Raw genomic sequence first — 16,210 nt, 5'->3', positions numbered from 1 at the left:
TCCTTCCAGGAGACTGACATTGGGACTATGTACCTAGCCACTACCACCCCAGCTGGCACCTATCTAATATGTGCTACCTGCAGACATGGAGACTGGCCCACCCACCATATTTCAGCCACTGCCAACACTAGTGCATACCATAGGGGACACAGAGGATTGTTACACTATGGCTACTGTCATTGTCCATGCCATATTGGCAGGCCAGAAGCCTTGGAACCCACTAACCTTACAGCCAATGGCTGCCACCACTGACATCTGAGTAAACAACATGGAGACACCAAAATTGGCCTACCTGGACCCACTGGTGCCAGCATACACCACCCTGAGGTTTACAAACAGGCATGCCCAGCTCATCACTGCAACCACTGTGGATCAAAGATTGGCCTAGCTGGCACCCCAGTGGCCAGCAAAACTGTACTACAACCTCCACTAATAACTGCGTAAGGAAATATCAGATGCCACTGATGCTGCCTATAGCTGTAGAATTCATACAGAGACTACATCACTGTATGAACACAGAATCAAAGCCAAAGTGCCCAACCAAACCAACCCCTTAGATTCATCCTCAGGAAAATGTTCTTTCCTTTGACAACAAATTAAAAAAATTGGAAGAAGCAACTGATACACTAGATGTGAAGATATTAAGATATTAACACAAGAACAAGAAACATGAAAAAACATGACACCCTCAAAGGAACACAATAATTATCCAGAAATAGATCCTTAATAAAAAGGAATTAACAAAATCCCAGAAAAAAAAAGTCAAATTATTGATTCTAAAGCAGCTCAGTGAGATGCAACAGAACTCCACAAAGCAATACAAACAAATAAGAAAAACAATTCAGTATATGCATGAGAAATTTAGCAAAGGGGTACCTATCATAATAAGAGAACTAAACAGACATTCTGGTACTGAAGAATTCATGGAATGAAGTACAAAATACATTCAGAAGCTTCAATAATAGACTAGATCAAGCAGAAGAAAGAATCTAAGAACCCAAATACAGTTCTTTTGAAATAATCCAACCAGAGAAAAATTTTAAAAGAAATGAACAAACTTTTGTGATATTTGGGATACTCTAACTAAATATGCGAATTATAAGAAGTACAGAAGGCAAAGAGAGAGCAAAAGAGTGAACAAATTTGACAAAATAATAGATGAAAACTTCCCAAGTAAAGAAACAGATTTACAGGACACAGGAGGCCCAGCAATCTCCAGACACAATGCAAAAAATCTCCATAGCACATTACAGAAAAAAATATCTGAATTCATTGACAAAGAGAGAATTCTAAAAACAGTAAGAGAAAAGCATCTAATCACCTATAAAGGAACCCTCACCATATTAACAGCAGGTTTCTCAGCAGAACCTTACAGGCCAGGAGAAAATGGGATGTTATATTCAAAGCAATGAAAGAAAAAACAAAACTGCTAAAAAAGCATACTATATATATCCAGCAAAAATATTCATAATGAAGGAGAAATAAAATATTTCCCAAATAAGCAACAGCTGAGAGAATTCATCACCACTAAGTCGACCTTACAAGAAATGCTCAACCAAGTCCTCAATCTGGACATGAAAGGACAACATTTATCATCATGGAAACACACAAAAGTATAAAACATAATTGTAAAGCAAACACAAAAATCACAAATGAAAATAATGAAAGACTCAATAGTGCCACTATAGATAACCATCAAATCACAATGACAAACAATGAGAGGAAAAAATCGTAATAAAGAATATACAAAATAAACAGAAAACAATTAAAAATATAAAAGAAAACCTCACATCTCTATAATAACAATGAATTTAAGTTAAATTATCCACTTAAAAGATATACACTGGCTGAGTCAATTTAAAAAACAAACACCTGATTCAACTATATGTTCTCTACAAGAAATGCATGTTAATTGTAAAGACACATATAGACTAAAAGTAAAGGCAGAGAAAAAGATATTCCATGCAAATGAAAATCAAAAGTGAACAGAAGTAGTTATACTATCAGATAAAACAGACTTTAAGGGAAAAACAGTAAAAAACAGTAAAAAAAAAAAAAGAAAAAAACCACAAAGGCCACTAAATAATGATAAAAGGATAAACTAGCAAGAAGAAATAACATTCTAAACATGTATGCACCCAACACTGGAGCATCCAGATTCATAAAGCAAACATCACTAGATCTAAAGAGAGCAATAGACTCCAGTACAATAATGTACACCTCACACTTAGCATTAGAGCATCCAGATAGAAAATCAACAAAGTAACAGTAGACTTAAACTGGGCTTTAGACCAAATGGACCTAACAGACATTTACAGAATATTTCATCCAACTACAGAATATACATTCTTCTCATCAGCACACGAAACATTCTTCAGGCTAGACCATATGTTAGGCCACAAAACAAGTGTCAACAAATTTATAAAAATCAAAATTCTATTAAGTATTTTATCAGAACACACTGAAATAAAACTAGGAATCAATATCAACAGGCACTTCAATAACTATGTAAATACATGAAAATTAAACAACACGAAACAACCATTGAAATAATTAAAAAACTAAAATGAAAATCAAAAAAAATTTTGAAACAAAATGCAATGGAAATACAACATATCAAAACATGTGAGGTACGACAAAAAAGGAAGTTGAAAGCTATAAATGCCTACATCAAAAAAGTAGAAAGATTTTAAATAAATAATTTGACAATGCACCTCAAAGAACTAGAAAAACAAAAGCAAACCACACTCACAATTAGCAGAATGAGATATTAGAGATCAGAGCTGAACTGAACAAAATATAGACTAAAAAATACAAAGGATAAAAGATCAATTAAACAAAAAATTGGCTCTTCAAAATGATGAACAAGGCCAGGCATGGTGGCACACGCCTATAATTCCAGCACTTTGGGAGGCCGAGGTGGGTGGATCACCTGAGGTCAGGAGAGCATCCTGGCCAACATGAGGAAACCCGGCCTCTACTAAAAATACAAAAATTAGTTGAGCGTGGTGATGCATGCCTATAATCCCAGCTACTCGAGAGGCTGAGGCAGGAGAATCGCTTGAACCTTGGAGGCTGAGGCTGCAGTGAACCGAGATCACACCACTGCACTCCAGCCTGGGCGAGGCAGCGAGACTCCGTCTCAAAAAAAAAAAAAAATGGATAAACAAAATCTATCAATAACTAGCTAGACTGATAACATCAAAAAAATGATTAGAGAATATTATGACCAACTATGCACTAAGAAACTAGAAAACTTAGAGGATATGAATAAATTCTAGGAAACATGCAACCTACCAAGATTGAATCAGGAAGAAATATAACATTTAAATAGTCAATAATGAGTAGTGAGATTGAATTAATAATAAAAAGTCTCCCAACAAAGAAAGGCCTGGAACTGCATAGATTCACTGCTGAAAGCAAACATATAGAAAACTAACACTGGCCAGGTGCAGTGGATCATATCTGTAATCCCAGTACTTTGAGAGGTGGGGGATTCCTTAAGCCTAAGAATTCAAGATCTGCCTGGGCAACATAGTAAGACCTCATCTCTACAAATAATTATTTTGAAAAATAACCAAACATGGCAGCACATGCCTGTGGTCCCAGCTACTTGGGAGGCTGAGGCAGGAGGATCACTTGAGTCCTGGAGATCAAGGCTGCAGTAAGCTGTGATTATGCCATTGCACTCCAGGTGACAGAGTGAGACTGTCTCTCAAAAAATAATCATCATCATCATGAAAATAACAAATGCAAACCCTCCTGCAACTGTCCTATATTTTAAACAGAAAATAATTCTTCCTAACTCATTTGACAAGGCCAGCACTACCCAATACCAAAATCAGAAAAACACAACAAGAGAAAACTACAGGCCAATGTCATTGATAAACAAAGATGCAAAAATTCTCAACAAAATACTAGCAAATTAAATTCAACAGCATATCAAAAAGATAAGACACCATGATTAAGTGGATTTGTACCAGGGATGCAAGATGATTAAACATACACAAATCAATAAACATCATGTATCCCATTAACAGAATGAAAGACGAAAACTATATTGTTATCTCAATAGACTCAGAAAGAATATTTGATAAAATTCAACATCTTTTCAAGATACAAACTTCCCATTAACTAGGCATAGAATGAATATACCTCAGTAAAGGCCCTATGTGACAAACCCACAGCTAACATCATACTGAAAAGAGAAACGTTGAAAGCCTCTCTTCTAAGAACAAGATGTCTACTTTCACCACTTCCACAACATGGAAGTCCACAACAAGACTTCCGTGAAGTCAAGTTTCATGACTTCCACAACATGGATGTCCTAGTCAGGGTATTCAGACAAGAGAAAGAAATGAAAGGCATTCATACTGGAAAAGAGGAAGTCAAATTGTTCCACTTCGAACACAAACAAATGGAAGAACATTCCGTGCTCATGGATAGGAAGAATCAATATCGTGAAAATGGCCATACTGCCAAAGGTAATTTATAGATTCAATGCCATCCCCATCAAGCTACCAATGACTTTCTTCACAGAATTGGAAAAAACTGCTTTAAAGTTCATATAGAAACAAAAAAGAGCCTGCATTGCCAAGACAATCCTAAGCCAAAAGAACAAAGCTGGGGGCATCACGCTACCTGACTTCAAACTATACTACAAGGCTACAGTAACCAAAACAGCATGGTACTGGTACCAAAACAGAGATATAGACCAATGGAACAGAAGAGAGCCCTCAGAAATAATACCTCACATCTACAACCGTCTGATCTTTGACAAACCTGACAAAAACAAGAAATGGGGAAAGGATTCCCTATTTAATAAATAGTGCTGGGAAAACTGGCTAGACATATGTAGAAAGCTGAAACTGGATCCCTTCCTTACCCTTACACAAAAATTAATTCAAGATGGACCAAAGACTTAAATGTTAGACCTAAAACCATAAAAACCCTAGAAGAAAACCTAAGCAATACCATTCAGGACATAGGCATGGGCAAGGACTTCATGACTAAAACACCAAAAGCAATGGCAACAAAAGCCAAAATTGACAAATGGGATCTAATTAAACTAAAGAACTTCTGCGCAGCAAAAGAAACTACCATGAGAGTGAACAGGCAACCTACAGAATGGGAGAAAATTTTTACAATCTATCCATCTGACAAAGGGCTAATATCCAGAATCTACAAAGAACTTAAACAAATTTACAAGAAAAAAATCAAGCAACTACATCAAAAAGTGGGCGAAGGATATGAACAGACACTTCTCAAAAGAAGACATTTATGTAGCCAACAGACACATGAAAAAATGCTCATCATCACTGGCCATCAGAGAAATGCTCATCATCACTGGCCATCAGAGAAATGCAAATCAAAACCACAATGAGATACCAGTTAGAATGGCGATCATCAAAAAGTCAGGAAACAACAGGTGCTGGAGAGGATGTGGAGAAATAGGAACACTTTTACACTGTTGGTGGGACTATAAACTAGTTCAACCATTGTGGAAGACAGTGTGGCGATTCCTCAAGGATCTAGAACTAGAAATACCATTTGATCCAGTTATCCCATTACTGGGTATATACCCAAAGGATTATAAATCATGCTGCTATAAAGACACATGCACACTTATGTTTATTGTGGCACTATTCACAATAGCAAAGACTTGGAACCAACCCAAATGTCCACTAATGATAGACTGGATTAAGAAAATGTGGTACATATACACCATGGAATACTGTGCAGCCATAAACAAGGATGAGTTCATGTCCTTTGACATGGGACATGGATGAAGCTGGAAACCATCATTCTGAGCAAACTATCGCAAGGACAGAAAATCAAACACCGTGTGTTCTTACTCATAGGTGGGAATTGAACAATGGGAAGACTTGGACACAGGATGGGAAACATCCCACACCGGGACCTGTTGTGGGGTGGGGGGAGGGGGGAGGGATAGCATTAGGAGATATACTTAATGTAAATGGTGAGTTAATAGGTGCAGCACACCAATATGGCACATGTATACATATGAAACAAACCTGCATGTTGTGCACATGTACCCTAGAACTTAAAGTATAATAAATAAATAAATAAAATTGTTCCTCTTTGCAGACAACATGACCTTGTATTTAGGAAAACAAAAGATTCCATCAAAAAACTTGTAGAGGTAACAAATTCAGTCAAGTTGCAAGATGCAAAATCAACATACAAAAATCAGCTGCATTACTTTATATATATATATATATTTTTTTTTTTTTTTTTTTTTATTTTTTAGACAGTCACCAGGCTGGAGTGCAGTGGCACAATCTCAGCTCACTGCAACCTCTACCTCCTGGATTCAAGTGATTCTACTACCTCAGTCTCCCCAGTAGCTGGGATTACAGGCGCAGACCACCAATTGCAGCTAATTATTTTTGTATTTTTAGTAGAGACGGGGTTTCACCATGCTGGCCAGCATGGTCTCGATGTCTTGACCCCATGATCCGCCCGCCTCGGCCTCCCAAGGTGCTAGGATTACAGGCATGAGCCATGGCGCCCAGCCAATCAGCTGCATATTCCAAGAATGAAACAGCCAAAAAAAAAAAAAAAAAAAAGACGGCAATGTGATTTACAACAAATTCAAAAAATAAAATACCTAGGAATACATTTAACCAGAGAGATGAAAGATCTCTGTAAGGTAAACTATAAGACATTGATCAAAGAAATTGAAGAAGACACAAACAAATGAAAAGACCACCCCCATGCTCATGGATCAGAAGGTTATCATTAAAATGACCATATTTCCCAAAGCAATCTACAGATTCAATTCAATTCCTATCAAAATACCAATGTCATTTTTCACATAAATAGAAAGAAAATCCTAAAGTTCATAGGAAACATTAAAAGAGCCAAAATAGCCAAAGCAATCCTGAGCAAAATGAACAAAGCTGAAGGCAGCACATTGCCTTACTTAAAAATATATTACAAGGCTGTAGTTACCAAAACAGTATGGTTACTGGTATAAAAATAGACACATAGACAGATAAAACATAATAGAGAACCCAGAAAAAAAATGCACGTATCACAGTCAACTGATTTTCTACAAAGGCACCAAGAACATACACTGGAGAAAGGACGACCTCTTCAACAAATGTTGCTAGGAAAATTGGATGCCTATATTCAGAAAAATGAAACTGGACTTCTATCTCTCCTCATCTGTAAAAATCAACTCAAGATGGATTAGATACTTAAATGTTAGACCTAAACTTATAAAACTACTAGAAGAAAACATAGAGAAAACAATTCAGAATATTAGTCTAGGCCAAGATTTTGTGGCTAAGACCTCAAAAGCACAGACAACTAAAACAAAAATAGGCTAACCGGACTATACTAAACCAAAAAGCTTCTGCCCAGCAAAAGACACAATTAACAGAGTGAAGAGACAACCAGTTGACAGTTGAATGGGAGAAAATATTTGCAAATCATTCATCTGACAAGGAATTAATATCCAGAATATACAAAGAACTCAATTAAACAATTTTTTTAAAATTCCATTAAAAAGTGAGCAGAATGAAGCCAGGCATGGTGGCTCACACTTTTAATCCCAGCACTTTGGGAGGCAGAGGTGGGTGAATCACTTGAGGTCAGGAGTTCAAGACGACCAGCCTGGCCAACATGGTGAAACCCCGTCTCTACTAAAACTACAAAAATAAGCCAGGCATTACAGGTGGTGGCACACACCTGTAATCCCAGTTACTTGAGAGGCTGAGGCAGGAGAATCGCTTGAACCTGGGAGACAGAGGTTGTAATGAGCCGAGATTCTGCTACTGCACTCCAGCCTGGGTGACAGAGTGAGACTTGTGTCTCCAAAAAAAAAAAAAAAAAAAAAAAAAAAAAAGCGGGAAAGAACTTGAATAGACAATTCTCAAAAGAATACATACATACAAATGGCCAACAGGTATATGAAAAAATTGTCAGCATCATTATTTATCAGGGAAATACAAATCAAAACTAAAGATTACATATCATCTTATCCTAGTTAAAATGGCTACTATTAAAAAGACAAAAAGCGAGCTGGATCCTGCGCCTGGCCAGCCCCGCCCGGCTTTCCCTCCGACCCACCTGACCGCCATGCGTCTCTCCTCCTCCCCACTTCGTGGCTGGCAGCAGCCCTCCAGCTTTGGCTCCGTGGACTAGGTCTCCCAGAGCAGCTGCTCAGGGCCGACCCACACCCCCAGGCCTGCCGACGTCTCCCCGGGGAGCCTCCCTGGCCCTGGCCAGACGTTCGGCACCCGGGAGACCCCTCAGGTCGTCAGCACCAAGGAGGCTAGCTCCTCAAATCTGCCTGCGCCGGAGAGGGCCGTGGCTGGGTTTAGTAAGGAGCCAAACGCCGGGCGGGCCTCCAGTGTCCGCTCAGCCTTCACCAGGGAGCAGGTCCGCGCCTTGGAGGGCGTCTTCCGGCACCACCAGTACCCGCGCCCTCTGGAGCGGAAGAGGCTGGCCAGGGAGATGCAGCTCTCAGAGTTCCAGATAAAAACCTGGTTTCAAAATCGCCGGATGAAACACAAACGGCAAATGCAGGACTCCCAGCTAAACAGCCCCTTCTCGGGGTCTCTCCACTGGCCCCCTGCTTTCCACTCACCATCTTCTGGCCTTGCCAATGGTCTGCAGCTGCTGTGCCCTTGGGCACCCCTGCCTGGGCCGCAGGCTCTGATGCTGCCCTCTGGCTCCTTCTGGGGTCTCTGACAAGTGGAACAAGAGGCCCTGGTTTCTTCGTGGGCTTCCTGCTGCGAGCAGCCTCTGAGGTACCACCCCGCAGACCCAGGAAGTGACGTGCATACGCTGGGACAAACCCTGTCCACGGGGCCCTGGGGCCTGTGTGCTCTGCCAGAGACGGGGGATGCATTTGAGGAAGCACCTCTGACTCCGTGCCTCCCGCACACGCGATCTGTGCAGATCGCACCTGAAGCCTACCCGGAGGACTCAGCTGTTCTGTTTACATCGTGGAGGCACCAAAGGTTCTGGAGATTTCTGGAGAATATATTTGTTAAAGCCACCTCTTCACTGCAAAAAAACAAACAAACAAACAAACAAAACACACACACACACACACACACAAAGCAATAGATACTGGTGAAGTGTGGAGAAAAGGGAACTGTTATACACTGTTGGTAGGAATGTAAATTAGTACAACTATTATGGAAAATATTATAGAGATTTATCAGAAAATAAAAATACAGCTACCATATTCACCAGCAATCCCACTACTGAGGGTCTATCCAAAGGAATAGAAACCAGTGAATATATCAAAGGGATACTGGTACTGGCATGTTTATCACAGCTCTATTCTCAATGGTAAAGAAATGGGATCCATATAAATGTCCATCAATGAACAAATAGATAAAGAAAAAACGTGGTATACATACACAATGGTGCACTATTTGGCTATAAAAAAGAATGTAATCATCTATTTCAGCAACAAAGATGGAAGGGGATATCACTATTTTAAGTGAAATAACCCAGGCACAGAAAGACAAATATTGCATGTCCTTACTCATGTGTGGGAGCTAAAAATGTTAATCATAAACACAAGAAGCTTAAGAATATTGAGTGGGTGAGTGGAGGATGAGAAGAGGTAGTTAACAGATGCAAATACACAGTTAGATAAAAAGCAAAAATCCTATCTTTCCACTGCAAAGTAGAGTGACTATAGTTAAGAACACATATTGTATATTTCAGTGTTTCTAGAAGAGAGGATTTAAATCATTCCCAATGCACCGAAATAATAAATACTCAAAGTGATGGATGCCTCAAATCCTTGACTATCATTATACAGTCTATGCGTGTAACAAAATATCACATGTACTCCATAAGTAAAATATTATGTATGAATAAACATAAATAAATATGCATTTGGCACAGAGTATGTTGCTGGGTATGTTTTATTTACCCTTCCTTCTCCTATCCAATATAGTATAGGGTACATTATAACTGCATATTAATAAAGGATGTACAAATGGGTGGATGAAGAATGGACAGATGGAGAAACAAGACATTCACTAATGTTATTTGTAATCTAAAATGTCAGTTACTTTTCTAGGGTAAACATTTTATGTCTTCTCAATTAGATTCCCTCATAAGCAATGTGTTTTATTAAATACAAATTACTATAAAAATTGTGTTATTGGAAAAGTTCTTGTTTCAGTCCACTTATTTTATAAATTTGAAAAAGGAGATTAAACTCATACAATTTATTAAACAAATAAAAGAATTTTTAGCTTGAAATGGAGCATGATTAATGATTGCATCAGTGTAACAGGCATAAATTGGAAGTATTTCAGGCAAACTAGAATGACTAATCAGCCTATCTAAAAATGACCCATAACTTTCAGTGGCACTAAGAATTGATGTTATGCATCTCTTTTTTTTCTTCTAATTGCACCTGTCTCTTTTCATACCTTATCCTTGGATTGTATTAATGATCACATGCTATTTTTAAAAAGTACTAGAAATATTTGAGCTTCTTATGAGACTAGTCTGAAACTGGACCTCAAGTTTTTTATCTCATCCTGTTCTACTTCCTTTATCCCTTTCCCCCTGTGAGTACCCCTTCAATAACAAAGAACTTTGCTGAGAAGCCCATTTTGGGCTCTGCTTCTAGAGGACCTAACCTAAGACAATGGGATTTGGTGTGGATAGCAAGGTATAGCATTTTTAGAAAAAATAGGAACAAAGATAGTTTTCAGAGCCCTGTTTTGCTTGCCTGCACCTCAAATTTCAACAATACAAGTGGTGGCTTTATGATGCTGGTTTCGTTCACAACTAGCAAAGTATTAAGATAGCAAATGTCTCCTTAAAGGGAAGGGTACAAATTGAATGTGAGTTCTCTAGGAAGGGTGAGATAAGCCTGATGTTGTGGGTTGATTTGATTCTCCCAAAAACATATGTTGAAGTTCTACCTCTAGAAGAACCTGAGAATGTGGCTTTACTTGGAAATAGGGTGTTAGCAGATGTAATTAGTTAAGATGAGGTCACACTTGAGTAGGATGAATCCTAAATCCAATATGACTGGTGTCCTTATAAGAAAAAGAGAAGAGACAAACATGCAGAGAAATGAAAGACATGAAGACACATAGGAACAAGCGCAATAAATGACAAAAGGCCGAGATTGGAGTGCATATCTACAAGCCACAGAATGCCAAAGATTGCCAGCAACCACCAGAGGAGTGAGACATGGAACAGTCTTCCTCTGACCCCCTAAGAAACAACCAATCCTGCTAATACTTTGATTTTTGGCTTCCCGCCTCTAGAACCATGAGAGACTACATTTTTTGTTGTTTCAAGCTAACAAAGTTTATGGCAATTTGTTTCAGAAGCCCAAGGAAACGAATATACCTAAGTATACAATGGCAGTGAGTTAGCATAAAATAGGGTTTCCTAAATAAATCTGGCAGAACCATATCTGTACCAAGCATCCCTGGCAACTGTGGTCCTGTCTCTCCTACCTCTCACCTAAAAGGAATCCAGAGGAAAAGAAACAGTGGCCAAAATAGACCTCGTTTTCTACCACCCTGTATAGCATTTTGCTTCCCTTAGGTTCTGCATCTTTGGCTAAATAAATCACAAACTTGCAGAGGCTATGATTATCTTTTCCATCATAACTCAACCCACCTGAAATGCTCTGACACTCTAGAAAATAATTCTAATTAATGAATAAAACATGGTAAACTGATAATTAGCTTTTGAAGGTGAAGGTGAGCTCTTTAACAGGAGGGTAATTCAGTAATGTTCTAATTGTTTTCCCCAGCATCAGACCTTACCTGACACTTCATTTTTGCTTTGGCATAACAATTCCCAGCCTCTGTTTAGAAAGATCATGTACAATTTCTTAGGACTTGGCTAGAAATTATTCATAATGCCTGGATTACACACTTTGAGAAATGTGAAGTTGTATGTTATTCAAGCTTCCATATCCAGCTGTGGCAAGGGCTTTCTGGCTTGGACTACTGAACGGAAACTTATGAGAAGCCCTATTTTTTATTTCTAAGCAAAACAATATGAAAGAGACCTTTGCTATTAGATAATTAGTGATTTCAAAAGTATAGATGCTAATATCAATGCTAATTGAATCAGTTTATTGATTGCATAGGCAGATGAAAAGGATAGATATTTAGCATGCGATGGATAATTCTACGTTTTAAATGCTGTTCCTAAATGTTCGGGAAAATTTGGGTTATTTTGAAAGTTGATAAAGTACTTTAGTATAGATCTTTTTCAAACTGATAATCTGACAGGTTACATGTATTTAGGGGAGAGTGTCAGTAGCCCTCTAAAGAATCAGAATGTATTTAGCAAATGTATATTCAGAAACAATATTTCTGAATTTTCTTCATCTAACTTCAAGAGAGAATTAAATAGGTAACGACTTGTTTTCATATGAAAAATGTTTGATCTTTCTTCCTAAAGTCCAGTTTCTGCTATTAGCAGAAGCCAAACCTTCCTGCAGAGAAACACACACACACACACAAAATGACAGAATTTGTTTCTTGATATAGTCACCCACTGCATAAACCAAATCAAATATTTCCTAGGTGTCAACTGTAAGAAATCTCACACACAGTCAAGTCATTAATTTGTCACAGGTCATGTTCTGGTAAAGAAAACCTTTATTGAAAGTGTTGTTTGTAAAAAAAAATAAGTCTCCCCTTATTGAAAATGCCTATCCAAAATAATGAAAAACATTACAAGAGGAACCCATTGGGAGAGAAGGTAGACAGATGAAGACCCTGAAGACTAGCTAGTAAAAGAGTACATGGTGGCTAAGAACCTATAAGCCATGCTGGGGGTTGCAAACCAAACTGATTACAGGGACTGTCAAAAAGCAAAGACTGGAGCCTCCAAGTATAGATTGTAGAAAGTTGTAAAATTCTGTTTAGTCCAAAGGGGCCAGTCACAGTTCATTTAGCTAGTTCTGCAGCTAATAAATGCCTAGTGGGAATTCAGTACCAGGGCTCTCAGATGTTTTTGTTTTAACTTTTCAAGAAAAATCAGAAATTCTCATTTTATTTTATTTTTGGAAGCAAATGTTTATTTTTCCCTTAGGCATATAATTCTTTCAGAGGCTTTAAAGTTTACTACTGTTTTCTCCACAAAGTCTGTTCATTAAGTCTCCTATTAGAGTTATGTTTGGGCATTTTAAGTTGTTTTTATAATGTTACATCATGTCTAAATTTTTTTCTTCCACTTTTCCTTTTTCTTCCCCTCTTTTTAGTATTATTATTACTTCTTCTTTTTGCTAAGATATAAAGACATCAGCCTTAGAACACCAGTAGAGAAAGTTCCCGGCACTTGCTGATACATTTCTTCTTTCCTAGTAAAATGTTTTGAACACACGAACTAGATTTCTTTTAGAAATAAGGTGTGTCATCCATACATAGCTCCCCCCTGGGATGGAGAATTGGTATCAACACCAGAAACGTGTTTTGAACTAACATAGAAGAAAGGGCTGGTTTTGTAAATAGATGAACCCAGTATTTGACCACATAGTAGTCAGGAAATTGGTGGAATCTATAATCTGTGGGGCTCTGGTGTCTGGAAGATTTCATAGTTGCAGATTGATGTGAGCCTGTAGTGTTAGGCAGAATATTCAATCCCACTTTCCATTTTATAATGCATACAAGGACAACAGTTGTGTTGCATCATTATTACGTCAAAAGGTCTAACTTTTATTATTCACTTATGCAAGATTCACATTTACTTAAATGTGGTTATGGTAATAAATGGTAGGCATAGAGAAATGTCCCTGATATCTTTCATGCTCATCTCCTCTGAGTTGAAATATAATTAAACCTATCACTTAATGAGCCTGATAAATTATTTTGACCTGTCAGAATAGAACAAAAAAAATTAGCAATGACAATTTTCAATTTGGCAGCAAATATATACTGTATGGATAATATACTTTTTACAATAGTTTTCTCTGAATATTCATGTCTTTGCATTTCAATACGATACCATTTGTAGCCTTTCATTTTTGGTATATTATTCATTGTATATTCAGAGAGTGTTAAAGAAAACCTTAGTTGGTGCACATACTCTTCATCTCCTGTTGTTCTTGAACATGAATGAGAACTTACTGCAACACATTTTCTTTTCCATGTGTTGGTGTTAACATGTTTTTATGGGCTTATAGAATTTTAAATGTTGATAAATGATTTTTCCGAAGGTTCAAGTTTGGATCATCTCTATCCACCAGGCTTAATAAGTCTAGCAGTGTCTTTAGTAGGTGATAGAAAATAAATTATAGAAATTCTCATTTTAAAAACACTTTTTCCAAAGACGTTTGGGAACTAATTAAAAATTTTTTAAAAATTCAGTCCTATGGAAACATGGACAACCATCTTGCAACCTCTTGTCTTCAATAAAATTTTATTTTAGCAAAGGCCAACCGCAAGGATTCAAAGTTATGGGTAATGTTATTTTTCTGCCTTATATTTAACTGAAATGCTCTAAGTGGTCAGTTTAAGTATGAAAACGTTTACCTTGTTTAACAAGGGAGAAGGAAGGGATAATGGAACAAGCATCATTCAGAACTGAATGAAAATAAAATGTTTTACTTTTTTTTCTTTAATCAACACATTACTTTTGATAAATAGTCATGGGACATGTGTTCTGTGAGTCACTACAATTCTTACTTGGCACTTGGAACAGTTGTGTTATATAGGTTAACGATAACTCTCAGAACAGGAGTATATTACAAACAAGTGGAGTAGAACATATAGAATACATAATTTGCTATAATATTACTCTTCCTTAGAGCCTTCAAACTTAAACCAAGATGAAAAAAAATGTTTACCAAATTGAATACATTGTCTATGGATTATCTACAGAAGAGAGGAAAACAAGCAATCATTTTGATTCCACAAACCAAGTAAAGAATAAGGACATAAACAGATCAATATCCTGACACCACTGGAAATCTTACATTTACCTGGACGATTTTGATATTGTCAAAGAGAGAGGATAAGAGAATGGCTAAGGATGTTCCTAGAGCTGCTGAAGGAACCAGAGAGCTTTTATCACATAAAAATATCACTAGTGTCTTTGTTTTACTAAAACTGAAAAGTTCATCTTAAAGAATTCCTGAAAAAAATAAATATTAATTTGTTCACAGCTGCAAGTTTAACTTAGCACAGGACCACAAACAAGATGAGCTGTCCTATATTTTACATTTCTGAGTCAATAATATTGAAAGCAGCTTCATCTTATAGTGGGGGAAATTATTGGCATATGGGGGATTTTATCACATATCATGTAGGGTGAGAAATTGATGTTTGGGGAGATATTATCACATAACTTAAAATAGAAGACTGGCATAAAACAAACTATGTGAATTGCCTTAATTATTATTATTATTACTTTTTTCAAGAAAAAAATAGTACTTTACTGGCATACAAAGGGTAGTTCTTTGGGTTTTTAATGAAAACAAACAATAACATATAGAATCATCATTCAACTATCATAATATACAACACAATAAAATCCTGTCTCAAGTTTCCAAGCCTACCTGGGGATATATAGAACCTCTGATGAAAGGTTTATTCAGTAAGATTTGACAAGATGTAAAAAGCAAATTTATTTACTGAACACATGGGCCATTAAGGTGGCATAAATTAGCATTGTGAGCGTTTTGGCTTCTGGTACTCAAGTCAGACTTCCAGATGTACTGATAAAGATGGAACAGGCAAGTCTGATGCCAAGGTGGCATCACTGTGGCTGACCAACGATTCGGAATCTCATATCGGTGTGACTAGTGATTATAATTAAGTCAATGCTTTGTTCCCTGGCTTTGTTAGTTCTTGTAAAATCAAATTCACCATGTCAACTCTACCTCCCTCCAGTGCTTGTGGTAATGCTCTTTCAAATGAAGTATTCTTGTTAGCAGGTAAAACCTTATATGATCCTTTGCCAAGAGATTGATATTAGATAAAAACCTGGTTATATTTTTTAAGCCATAAGAATATAAGAGGAGAAGAATCACATGAATATTTTTCCTTTAAGTAATTTTTTGCAGGGTCACAAACATGTAGAACAAACCATAATCTATTTTTAATTTCAAAATAGTGCTCCTGTTTGCAAACATTAATGCCAAGTTTTCAAGAAGCTTGGTTGTCAAAAGAATACTGCCTTCAATTTATAGTCACTAAATGCATGTGGATTAAGATGTTTTTAGATC

The 16,210-nt window shown here is 37.2% G+C and overlaps 1 pseudogene; it reads left to right on the top strand.

Annotated features, from left to right (window-relative positions):
- Positions 1-8,019: 8,019 nt before the first annotated feature.
- Positions 8,020-15,801, top strand: LOC100424451 (homeobox protein VENTX pseudogene; annotated as a pseudogene).
- Positions 15,802-16,210: the final 409 nt, after the last annotated feature.

The sequence above is a fragment of the Macaca mulatta genome, chromosome 2 (genome assembly GCF_049350105.2).
Source record: "Macaca mulatta isolate MMU2019108-1 chromosome 2, T2T-MMU8v2.0, whole genome shotgun sequence".
NCBI classification, from domain to species: domain Eukaryota; kingdom Metazoa; phylum Chordata; class Mammalia; order Primates; family Cercopithecidae; genus Macaca; species Macaca mulatta.
Note: the sequence above shows the minus strand (reverse complement) of the source record. Positions and strands in the feature narration are given on the sequence as shown.